At 41.9% G+C, this 12,073-nt stretch overlaps 2 protein-coding genes across 2 annotated transcripts in view; one reads left to right on the top strand and one right to left on the bottom strand.

The window, feature by feature from the left end:
- sema3aa (sema domain, immunoglobulin domain (Ig), short basic domain, secreted, (semaphorin) 3Aa) overlaps positions 1 to 12,073 on the top strand; it is an 818,452-nt gene that overhangs the window by 650,958 nt on the left and 155,421 nt on the right. The gene's annotated exons all lie outside the window — the stretch shown is intronic.
- LOC311039947 (YY1-associated factor 2-like) overlaps positions 1 to 12,073 on the bottom strand; it is a 40,873-nt gene that overhangs the window by 3,759 nt on the left and 25,041 nt on the right. The gene's annotated exons all lie outside the window — the stretch shown is intronic.

Raw genomic sequence — 12,073 nt, 5'->3', positions numbered from 1 at the left:
GAGAGAGGGCGAAAGCAGAGAAGAGGAGAGATGAACGAGAAGGTTAATGAGATGGAGCGTATAGCTTTATGCTAGCATACAGCCGTAATCAAAGACCCAATAAACCCTGCCAAAGCTGTTTAGGGCCCTGGCTGGTTGGGGAAGGTCTCTCACCAGCCTGATTCAAGAGTACAGTTTGTCGTATGCCGTTAAGCATTAAAGACGCACCAGTGGTGGAAAGTAACTACGTACATTTACATAAGTACTGTACTTAAGTACAATTTTGAGGTGTTTGTACTTTACTTGAGTATTTCCAATCCTTTTACTTCTACTCCACTACATCTCGGATCCAAATATTGTACTTTTACTCCATTACAAATTATTTGAAAACTTTAGTTACTAGTTACTTCGTAGATTTTGATTATTATTACAAAACATACATTAATCACTTCAGCCCTATATACATTTCGGCAATTTGAAAATAGCCGATCTACAAGCTCACAATGCGTCGCATCGCGACGCATTGTGAGCTTGTAGATCTGCTATTTTCAAAAGATTGTTACACATTCGAACACTTGAAATGGGACATTCTGATAATGCATAATGAGTACTTTTACTTTTGGTACCTTAAGTACATTTTGATGCCAATACTTTTGCACTTTTACTCAAGTACATTTTGATTTCGGGACTTTTACTTGTAACAGAGTATTTCTACATTGGAGTATTGATACTTTTACTAAAGTAAAGCAATTGAGCAACACTTTTCCCACCACTGCGAGACACATACCTGCTGTATTCACAATGCCTCTCACTGCTCAGGCAAACTGTCTGTGTACAGTATATACCTGCCTGGGCTTGACTCAACTCTTAATATGAAACCACACTGACGCAACAATGACAGCTTCGGCGAGGACAGAGAGGTACAACAAGCGTTGCTCATTTACATTCTGGCAAAGAAGCTCTCTCTCTCTCACTACAATATGTTACAGAGGACAAAATAATGTCACCACATTTCCCAAAGGCCACTTAAAGAATCCAGGATCCGAAACGTTGTTGTTTTTTTCCCCTCAAAACTAAGACCATAACCATTTTTTCTGTCCCCATACTTGCACCATCTGGACCCAAAATAATCACATCACTGTGCCAGTACGTTCAAGTACATTTATGTAATGTAAAATAGAGACATTGCACGACGAACAAATCCTTTCTACCGAAGCTGTCACTACCTGCACGAAGACATAGCTAATTTCAAAGATATTACAAGCAGTGGTGGAAAAAGTACTCAAATGTTTTACTTAAGTAAAAGAATCAATACTGCAATTGGTATCAAAATGTACTTAAAGTACCAAAAGTAAAAGTACTAAAATGTTTGAAAATAGCAGATCTACAAGCTCACAACACGTTGCGACGCGTTGTGAGCTTGTAGATTGGCTATTTTCAAATAGCCTAGGTATAAAATAGGGCTAATGTGTTTAATGTATGTTTTATAATATAATCATTTATATCTGCAAAGTAACTAGTAACTAAAGTTTTGAAATAATTGTAGTGGAGTAAAAGTACAATATTTGCCTCTGAGATGTAGTGGAGTAGAAGTAAAAGTATAGACAATTGGAAATACTCCAGTAAAGTAAAAGTACCTCAAAAGTGTACTTATGTACAGTACTTGAGCACATGTACTTAGTTACTTTACACCACTGATTACGAGACTAGAATAAGTGATATTTTATACCTTTCTGATGCCACAAGCATCCTCTGTTGTTTAGTTCAAAATGCATTTCAGAGCATTTTGTTGTCTGTAAGTGAAAATAGCATTTGATCACTTGTCTTGCTAAGTTGATTCTCTGCAACATTACAGCTTTGTAAGTGGAGAACCCAACAGGGCAGAGCTAAATATCATTGCGTAGTGTAACTGTAATCACACTACTTTCTGGTCACATAATAGCAGCAGTTAGGTTTCAAATGGCAGGTGTCTCCAATGGCAATGTGTTTGGAATGTTCTGTGTTCTTAATGACCTGTCACCTTTCTATTCAGCATGAGCTCATTTTGCCTTGAAAAGATTCACAAAAAGTATGCATTATTCAACAGTTCTGGCACTGGTTTCCCATGCATGAGGGGTGTGTGAGCATATCTGCAAATGAGTGTATGTACATGCAAGTTGTGTGTGTGTGTGTGTGTGTGTGTGTGTGTGTGTGTGTGTGTGTGTGTGTGTGTGTGTGTGTGTGTGTGTGTGTGTGTGTGTGTGTGTGTGTGTGTGTGTGTGTGTGTGTGTGTGTGTGTGTGTGTGTGTGTGTGTGTGTGTGTGTGTGTGTGTGTGTGTGCGCGTGCGTGTTTGTGTGTGTGTGAGAAAGGGGTGGCATGTTTAACACTGTCAGTATTTGCATGAGAGCTGTGAGTGTGTATGTGTTCCCCAAGGATTGTGAGCATATTATGTGTGTGTGTGTGTGTGTGTGTGTGTGCGCGAGTGTGTGTGTGTGTGTGTGTGTGTGCGCGTGCGCGAGTGCGAGTGTGTGTGTTCCTCTGACTGTGGCTGCCAGTGTTAGAGACTGTTGTGCTGAAGAAGCCATCTGTTGAGGGACCACAGATCCTGCACCTGACTGTGGACAGACACTTGCACGCACGTGACGCGTGCACGCACAATCGCACATACAGTATTGGAGCCCAACTGATATATCAGTTTGGCCGCCGGAATAAATCCTTTCAGTTTAGCTGATTTTTAACCACTTTCAACCTGGCGTCCCTTTTTTGGGCATGTCACTATAGGCAAAATGTGTTTGAATAGAAAAGCGGTTAAATAAAATGCTCAGTTCACCTGTGTAATATTTACTCGTTTTCTTGTTCATTGTATAATTAAAGTTTAACGTTTGCATATACAGTATATACTTAGTTAAAATGTATTATCAAGCAAAATGTTATTTCATTATTTTAGTTTGCTCATACTTACTTTACTGGAGTCTTTCCAAGTGTCTATACTTTAACTTCTACTCCACTACATCTCAGAGGCAAATATTATACTTTTACTCCACTACAATTATTTGAAAACTTTAGTTACTAGTTACTTTGCAGATATACATTATTACAGTATAAAACATACATTAACCACTTTAGCCCTATTTTATACCCAGGCTATTTGAAAATAGCCGATCCACAAGCTCACAACGCGTCGCATCGCGACGCGTTGTGAGCTTGTAGATCTGCTATTTTCAAACATTTTAGTACTTTTACTTTTGGTACTTTAAGTACATTTCGATAACGATACTTTTGTACTTTTACTCAAGTAAATGTTTTACTTGTGACAGAGCACTTCTACATTGCAGTATTGATACTTTTACTTAAGTAAAACATTTGAGTTCTTTTTCCCACCACTGGCCAATGAAGGCACACGGTTGGACCAGCAGCAACAGAACACGGCGCGCTGACTTCACCTTCATGGTGAGCGTGAGGAGAGAATCTATTGTTTTGTAATTTGTTATGGCCTTTATGTACCAAACAGCCCTATTTGCTGTCACGTTAGACCGTGTTTATTACATGGAGAGGAGTTTGATTAATGTCAGCAAAACTTCCATTTGTGTCCCCGCGTCCCTGTAATGGATGAACGCTCCCTAAATTTATCAGCCGTTTGCATCAGCCCGAATTAGACTCTCACAATGACTTGCATGTTCACCAGTTAACGACTACATAACGGATCGACCTATTTAGTGCTTACAGATTTAATAAATTACATCACATTTTGTGCGATGTTAACCCATTAAGACCGGGAACGCGTCTGTGTGTCATTTTTAGATTTCTTTGGGCTATTCAAAAATAGCAGATCTACAAGCTCATATCTGCTATTTTAGGAAAATTTGTGCAAATCTTTGAATAATATATTTTTTTAAAGCGAACATTTGTAACTCAAATCTTTGCTTTCTGGGGGGGTCCCTGGAACAACACATTTTGAGATGGGGGGGGGGGGGGGGTCCGCAGCCAAATACGTATCATTTTGGGTGGTCCCTGACATGAAAAGAGTTTGAGGACCACTGATATTGCAACATAAGTTAAAAAAAAAACAACTGTTGTTGAATAGACATTTGTAGAATCCCCCAGTAGCAAAGATTTGAGTTACAAATGTTCGCTTAAAAAAATATATATCTTCAAGATTTGCACAATTTTTCACAAAATTTCAAAAATAGCCGATCTACAAGCTCAGAGCTTGTAGATCTGCTATTTTTGAATAGCCCAAATAAATCTTAAAATGACACAGAAAGATGCGTTCCAGGTCTTAATGGGTTAAATGAGCAAGCACTTTGCGAAAAAAACAACAACTCCCCGGACAAATAAAGCACTCATAAGTGTGGAAGGCTTCAATGCCCAAGAGCTTACAAGAAACAGTTCCACCAACCATCTGACAGAGGTGTCATTGAGCAATGTCGCCCACCCCCCCTCCCACCCCTCCCCTCTCCCAGTGAAGTGTTCCTGTCTCGTGATACTTTGCTCTGGGACTTATATCACGTCTCATTTTCTCATTTCCTCAAGAGGAAAAAAAACACAACAGCTGTGTCTGCTAGCCTGACTGCTTGTCTTCTTCTGAGGGCAAAAGGGATTGTTTAAATATTCCGTCGTGACCCAAATTGGGGGCCCGCCACCAAGCTTCAAAGAGACTTTGTTTTAGTCTTGAGGGTTTTTTTTTTCCTTCCCCCCCCCCCCCTCTCTCCGCCTTATCTCTCTTTTTTACAGTACGTACGGAGTCGCTACTAGCGAGGCCAAAGCGAGATGCAAATGGATCTCTTCTTGGCCTACATAAACGGCTGCTGGTACGGGCATAGAGGGGGGGGGGACGGCGAGATCCTCTCTAATCTGTCTGTCTTGTCAGCGCGAGGAAAGCCCGAGGAACTGCTGACACTTTGATAAAAAAAGGGAGATGCCGTCCCGGTGTCTCTCAGTGTTCTTGGCAGAAGTAATTTGCAACTCTTGCTGGTCTTACCCAAACACTTTTTTTCGTGACGATAGGGCAGCATCCTAGATAATCCTGATTTACGCTCGGATGCACGCCGGTGTAGCGCGTTGAAAATAGCTGATGTACAAGTTTACGAAGCGTCGAGCTCGTGGTTCTGCTATTTTCAATGAATAAAGCCATACTTTCCCCTCACACGGCCTCGCTGAGGCCTGCATACAAAAACACCACTTTTCAAATGTTTGAAAATAGCCGATCTACAAGCTCAAAACGCGTCGCAATGCGACGCGTTGTGAGCTTGTAGATCTGCTATTTTCAAATAGCCTAGGTATAAAATAGGGCTGAAGTGGTTAATGTATGTTTTATAATGTAATAATTTATATCCGCAAAGTAACTAGTAACTTTGCGGTTTTCAAATAATTGTAGTGGAGTAAAAGTACAATATTTGCATCTGAGATGTAGTGGAGTAGAAGTAGTAGTAGAGTAAAATATAGACAATTGGAAATACTGCAGTGACAAGTAAAAGTACCTCAAAATTATACTTAAAAACGTAATTGTACTACCACTGCAAACCACAAACACCAAGCGAACGCCCCCCCCCTCCTCCCAGGCCATGACACCAATGGAAGCGGCTCTCACACACACACACACACACACACACACACACACACACACACACACACACACCGTGAGGTTTTCCATCTGGTTATAGCATTCATTCCATTTAAGTTATTATTAACATTTGATTCGTTCACGCTTTGTCTCTCCTGGGGAGGTCGGCCGAGCGCAGATGCTCTTTAAAAGCGAAACCTTGCTACTTCACGCCCACTAAGACTCTGTATTCACACCCACTGAGCACGCTGCGAAACACTTCTAAAGCCTGGTGAGTAAACTGGAGTAATGAGTGAGTGCTGCCACGTGCACAGAGTGCCTCTACTCCTCCTCCTTATGCAGTATAATGACAACCTCCCTCTGAACCGTCCCATCAAGGTGAAATGTCCGGGGTGTGTGTGTGTGTGTGCGTGTGTGCGTGTGTGTGCGTGTGTGTGTGTGTGTGTGTGTGGCCGTGGCCGCAGCTCTCTGCAGAAGAGAAGCGGCTTCTCTTCTGCAGAGAGCTGTAAGTGGACCACACACACACGCACGCACACGCACGCGCACACACCCGCGCGCGCACACACACACACACTCACACCGACTTGCTTGCAGTGGTGGAAAATGTACTCCATTTTTAGTATGAATACTGCAATGTAGAAATAATCTGTTACAAGTAAAAGTCCGGAATTCAAAATTGACTTGAGTAAAAGTACAAACGTACTGGTATCAAAATATACTTAAAGTACAACAGTAAAAGTACTCGTATATGCACAATGTCCCATATCACACGTTTTCAAATAATAAAATGTACAAAAATCTTTTGAAAATAGCAGATCTACAAGCTCACAATGCGTCGCATCGCGACGCATTGTGAGCTTGTAGATCGGCTATTTTCAAATGGTCGAAATCTCTATATATACAAAATCTACAAAGTGACTAATAACTTAAGTTTTCAAATAATTAGTAGTGGAGTAAAAGTACAATATTTGCCTCTGAAATATAGTGGCGTAGAAGTAAACGTATTGAAAATCGGAAGTACTCCAATAAAACGAAAATACCTCAAAATTGGACTTAAGTACAGTACTTGAGTAAATGTACTTAGTTACTTTCCACCACGGCACACAAACAGACTCACTCACACCGACTTGCTTGCACCTTTTAAATATTTTATAATGTAGGACACCCGGGCGGCTCAATTAGCTAGTGCACGTATACAACAACATAGACACAAACCAAACTGCTAACTGCAACATCTAAAGTGTCGCATGACAGCACTCGCTGTCCCTCGCATTCCCATCCCTCCCTACTCCACTGAGGCAGGAATGCCTACGGAAAATAAATCATAATGCGAGCGCAACCATTTGAAAACCTGCTCTCTTGTATTAGCCGCGTAACAGTGTTGATTTCGTCGACTAAAACTGTGACGAAAGATGTTCGTCGACTACCTTTTTCCACTGACGAAAACGAAATAAAAACGAAATAAAAACTAAGCTATGATGACTAAGACTAAATATGTTGACAATTTCTTCAACAAAATAAAAACTAGACTAAAATGTTAGTGAGGGACTATTGGAGAAGAGATCCAGTAGAACTAAAAGACAAGTCATGTTATATTTGGTTGCGCTCTGAAAATAGCCGATCTACAAGCTCACAACTTGTAGATCGGCTTGTAGATCGGCTATGTGTGTAGATCGGCTATGTAGATCGGGGGGGTTAGGGGTGGAGCAGTGAACCTAAACAGAGACGGCCCTGTTAACTCAATCAAACGGTTATTATCCGAGCACTTAGGGCTTCTAGTGCTGGACACCATCTGCCCCCCCCCCCCCCCCCCCCCCCCGTGTGTGTGTGTGTGTGTGTGTGTGTGTGTGTGTGTGTGTGTGTGTGTCTCTCGATGTGTTTTGTGTTTCTGTGTGAAAGCTAGTGTTTGCAGGAGAGAGAGAGAGAAAAAAAGTGTGTGTGTGTGTGTGTGTGCACACCGCGTGTGTGTGCATCCACGCGATGTTTTTCTGTTCCAGTTTGAGTATTGATTCCAGCAGGGGTTTCTCGGTGTCTAATGCGCTGCACTGTTCTGTCTGACATTAATACCGTCATTTGGGGCTGAGCTTGGTGCGGCGGCACCGATCGATCCCAGATCCACTCACCCCCATCCTTTCTACTGCAGCTAATGGAGTCCCACGCTGGGAAATTAGCGTGTGATGAGGAGGACTTGAGCATACCGGGGTGTCTTTTCTTGATTGCATACATCATTTTGGGGGATAGCACAAAGGCTCGATAGCTAAGAAGGTTGTCCGTTTTAAACCAGTGTTGGCAATGTGCCACTAGATCAAAGGCTTTCTATACTCATCATTTTAATTTCACAAAACCATCAGTAACAGATGTTTCCAATCACCAGTCGTTTCTGGAAGCACCAAAGCATGAAAACATTTGGACACATTGGAAGAAAATACCCATTGCTCATATTCATTTACCACGTTAACCCTGGCAATTTTATTTTATTTTATTTTTTAAATAGCAAAACAATTAAAAGCTCACAGCGCATCGCATTGCGACACGCTGTGAGCTTTTGGATCGGTTATCACTATTCGACGTATGAATAAGTATATAGGGCTTAAGTGGTTAATGCCCTTCAGAGCATCTCTGCCACTATCTCATCTTCCCCCACGTTGACGATACTTTGTAATAAGATATAGGGGCGCAAAAGTTAATCGAACTAATGGATTAAGTCTATTATAAAAAAATAAACAATTGATCATTTAACAAAACAATCAATTCATAATCAATCCCTATTTTGGGCATGTCATTATAGGCAAAACGTTTCTGAAATAAATAAAAAAGCCAAATCTACAAGCTGAGCTTTTCACAATTTTTGCATGACACTGTTGTGCGCCAAAGTATAAAATAATGCTATATAATGAGTAGTTCATCGATTCATTGATATATATGATAAGATCATTGCTCAACTCCTGCACTCTCACACTCCTAGTGGAGGTGGTCCCCGGATCGCACTTTGAGAACCACTGCTCTACCATACAGATTGGTTAAAATACTGTTTTATTCATGAAAACAAATCCTGGATTGTAGCCGCTTCGTGTGTGTGTGTGTGTGTGTGTGTGTGTGTGTGTGTGTGTGTGTGTGTGTGTGTGTGTGTGTGTGTGTGTGTGTGTGTGTGTGTGTGTGTGTGTGTGTGTGTGTGTGTGTGTGTGTGTGTGTGTGTGTGTGTGTGTGTGTGTGTGTGTGTGTGTGTGTGTGTGTGTGTGTTGTCTTGTTGCAATGTACAGCATCTTATTATAACACGCCTTTCTGAGGGCGTCTCGGCCTTTGAGGCGCAGAGCGTTCCCCACCAGCGACTAGCGAGTCACACTTTTTCAACCTCTGCTACGGACTGTTGCCTCCCTACATCGTTCTCCTCTGGGGGGGTGAGGGGGGGGGGGTGGGTGTACAGAGCTACAAAATGCTGCCACAGATCCCTCACTCACACTTTAACTGAGAGTGGGAGAGAGAACTCTGTTTGACCCCTTCCCAAGACACTCGCAGGCAGGCAGGCAGGCAGACGCACACACACACACACACACACACACACACACACACACACACACACACACACACACACACACACACACACACACACACACACACACACACACACACACACACACACACACACACGCGTTTGTATTACTATACTTGTGAGGACATCAACACTTTAGGACAGCCATTTTATGAATGCCATTTAAAAGATATATATATTTTGCAATTTTTAACCGTAAGCCTAAGGCCGAAAAACAGCAGATCTATAGGCTCACAACGCGTCACGCTGCGACGCGTTGTGGGCCTATAGATCGGCTGTTTCTCGGTGCACGACACTGGCACACAACTAAGTATAAATCATGTTTAACTCTAATTCCAATCCCTAAACCTAACCTCTAAATGACTAATCCTAACCTGAATGTTTTTCTGATTGTAAACGTATCTCTAAAAATCGTTTTTTTTAACTATAAAACAACCTTTTGCATGTTGAGGACCATGAAAACGGTCCTCACAATGTATATTTCTTGAAATTATATACTTGGTCCTCGCAAGTATAGTAATACAAACACACACGCACACACACACGAGTGCGCACACGCATTGGCACACAGGGACCCATTGGCACTCTGACAGATACGGAGGCGGTCTTTCTTTTGCATACACACACTTACACTTCATCCCTTTCCCTCTGCACACAAAACTCACATCCCCAATGCTCACACACACACACACACACACACACACACACACACACACACACACACACACACACACACACACACACACACACACACACACACACACACACACACACACACACACACACACACACACACACACACACACACACACACACACATCCCCTCGTCCTCTACGCCTCCCTCTGTCCCCACACACACTTGCTGACCTTACACGCTGTCATCCAAGGGGCTCAAAAATCTGAGAAAACACGAGGCTTAAGAGTCAAATCTCCCCGTTAGTGGCCCCCTAGAGGCCACACGTTGTACCACACACCCTAACCACACCAAAGTGGTGTGTGAGTGGTTTTATGAGGAACACAATGGATGCAATTCTGTGACTTTATTGTGTCATCCTCATTTGTTTGTTTTGTTGTTTAATAAAAAACAACTGATTTGAGTCCTGTGGTTGAAGGTAGGGTAAGTGATATTTTTTGGTTAAAACAAAAAGTATTTTGTAAAGGTTAAAGCACTATATTCTGATAGTAATCATTGCTATAGAGTGTTTGTTCAGTAACAGGAGTCTCCCCGTCTCTTCATCTCTTCAATAAACAGAAAATACATTTTGCGGTAGGTGTCAAAATCTCAGCCAATCAGGAGAAAGTACCCATTTTTAAGCTTCACGTGTTCCAGTTCCAATTTTGCCTGCTCATTTCTTAGTGTCATCACTTCCAATTTCACTTGTTTAATCTATATCCTGATTGAGTTCTCTATCCTGATTGGATAAAATTGGAAATGAAACTGAAACGAAAATGCATGTTCTGTTTTATAAAGAGCTGGAGAGACAAGGAGACTCCTTTTACTGAACAAACACTCTATAGCAATGAGTACTATCAGAATATAGAGCTATTTAACACTTATTTTAACCAAAGAAAATCACTTACCCTACCTTTAAAAGTAAAAACATAAAATAGAATATATACTGAAGGAGAAGTAAATAGAATATTTATTTTGTCGCCATGTCTCTCCAGCAGTGAAGACAAAATATCGCCAAAGACCGGATGCTGTTGAGAAGGACTTAAACACAGAGCTTTGTGCAAAGATGCAGGCCCAACCCGCTGCATTAATGTGGGTAAGTAATACTATTTCTACCATGTTACTGCTGGTCTCTCTCTCTCTCTCTCTCTCTCTCTCTCTCTCTCTCTCTCTCTCTCTCTCTCTCTCTCTCTCTCTCTCTCTCTCTCTCTCTCTCTCTCTCTCTCTCTCCCCCCCCCCCCCCCCCCCCCCACAGGCCTCCTGCACTGCACTCTAAAATCCCTGAAAATGTGTTTTTACGATTTTTTGGGGCCAATCCGCCTCTGAGCCTATAAACGTCGTTTTCATTTTGTTCTCCGTGTGGTGGAGTATTTTATTTGTCGCAATTTGAGTAAAATGACTGATGTTACATTGCTATGATTCGATATAGCCTGTATGGTTAATTGTGGGCTCAATCGCACAATCTTATTATTCTCCCCATTTTCTGCATGAGACGTGAGAGCTCATAGGCCTAACTGCACTTTTGTTATGTGTTCCTACTTCCTAATGTTTCTATGAATAGAGCACCGAAGTCCTGACGTCACTGCCAGTAGAGGGCGCTTTCCGCAGGTTCATGGCTTTCAATACTTTTTGTATTGATATCCTCATTGGGCAATCTTAGATCGCTTCATGTAAGAACTGTGTTCCAAAAATAAACACACCACCCTGGCGTTTTTACTCATATGGATATGAAGCATCGACTGAAGGTGTAAATGTACACATTTACCCAAAGAGTAACACAATATAAACACTAGAAACGAGTCAAACAACCCAAAGATGAGAGTGTGGGGACAGTGATTTCAAACCCGGAAGTAGTAGTTCTTAAGACTTTTAAGGCAGAATTAATTCCATTTTCGCCAGAAACAGGCTGTATCAAATATGAATGAATATCATAAACGATGCAGAGCCACCCCCCTGACAAAACGCCAGGGTGGTGTGTTTATGTTTGGAACACAGTTCTTACATGACGTGATCTAAGATTCCCAAATGAGGATTTCAACACAAAAAATAAAGCCACGAACCCGTGGCGCAGCGCCCTCTAGTGGCAGTCTAGTGGCAGTGACGTCAGACTTCGGTGCTCTATGGACTGTGTTGCCTTTCTTATGTCAGCTAGGTCGGGAGGTAGAAGGGGGTGCACGGCCATAAGAGTTTGGAAACCGCAATTATTATTTCCATCAGACTATAGTGCTTTAACCTTTGTTTTAACCAAAAAGAATATCACTTACCCTACCTTTAACCCTCAGGACTTTACAGTGTAGTGATTTGTAACCAAAAAGGTTCTGTCGGTGA

The sequence above is a fragment of the Gymnoscopelus microlampas genome (genome assembly GCF_963454915.1).
Source record: "Gymnoscopelus microlampas genome assembly, chromosome: 23".
NCBI lineage: Eukaryota > Metazoa > Chordata > Actinopteri > Myctophiformes > Myctophidae > Gymnoscopelus > Gymnoscopelus microlampas.
This window is presented reverse-complemented; position numbering and strand designations above follow the sequence as displayed.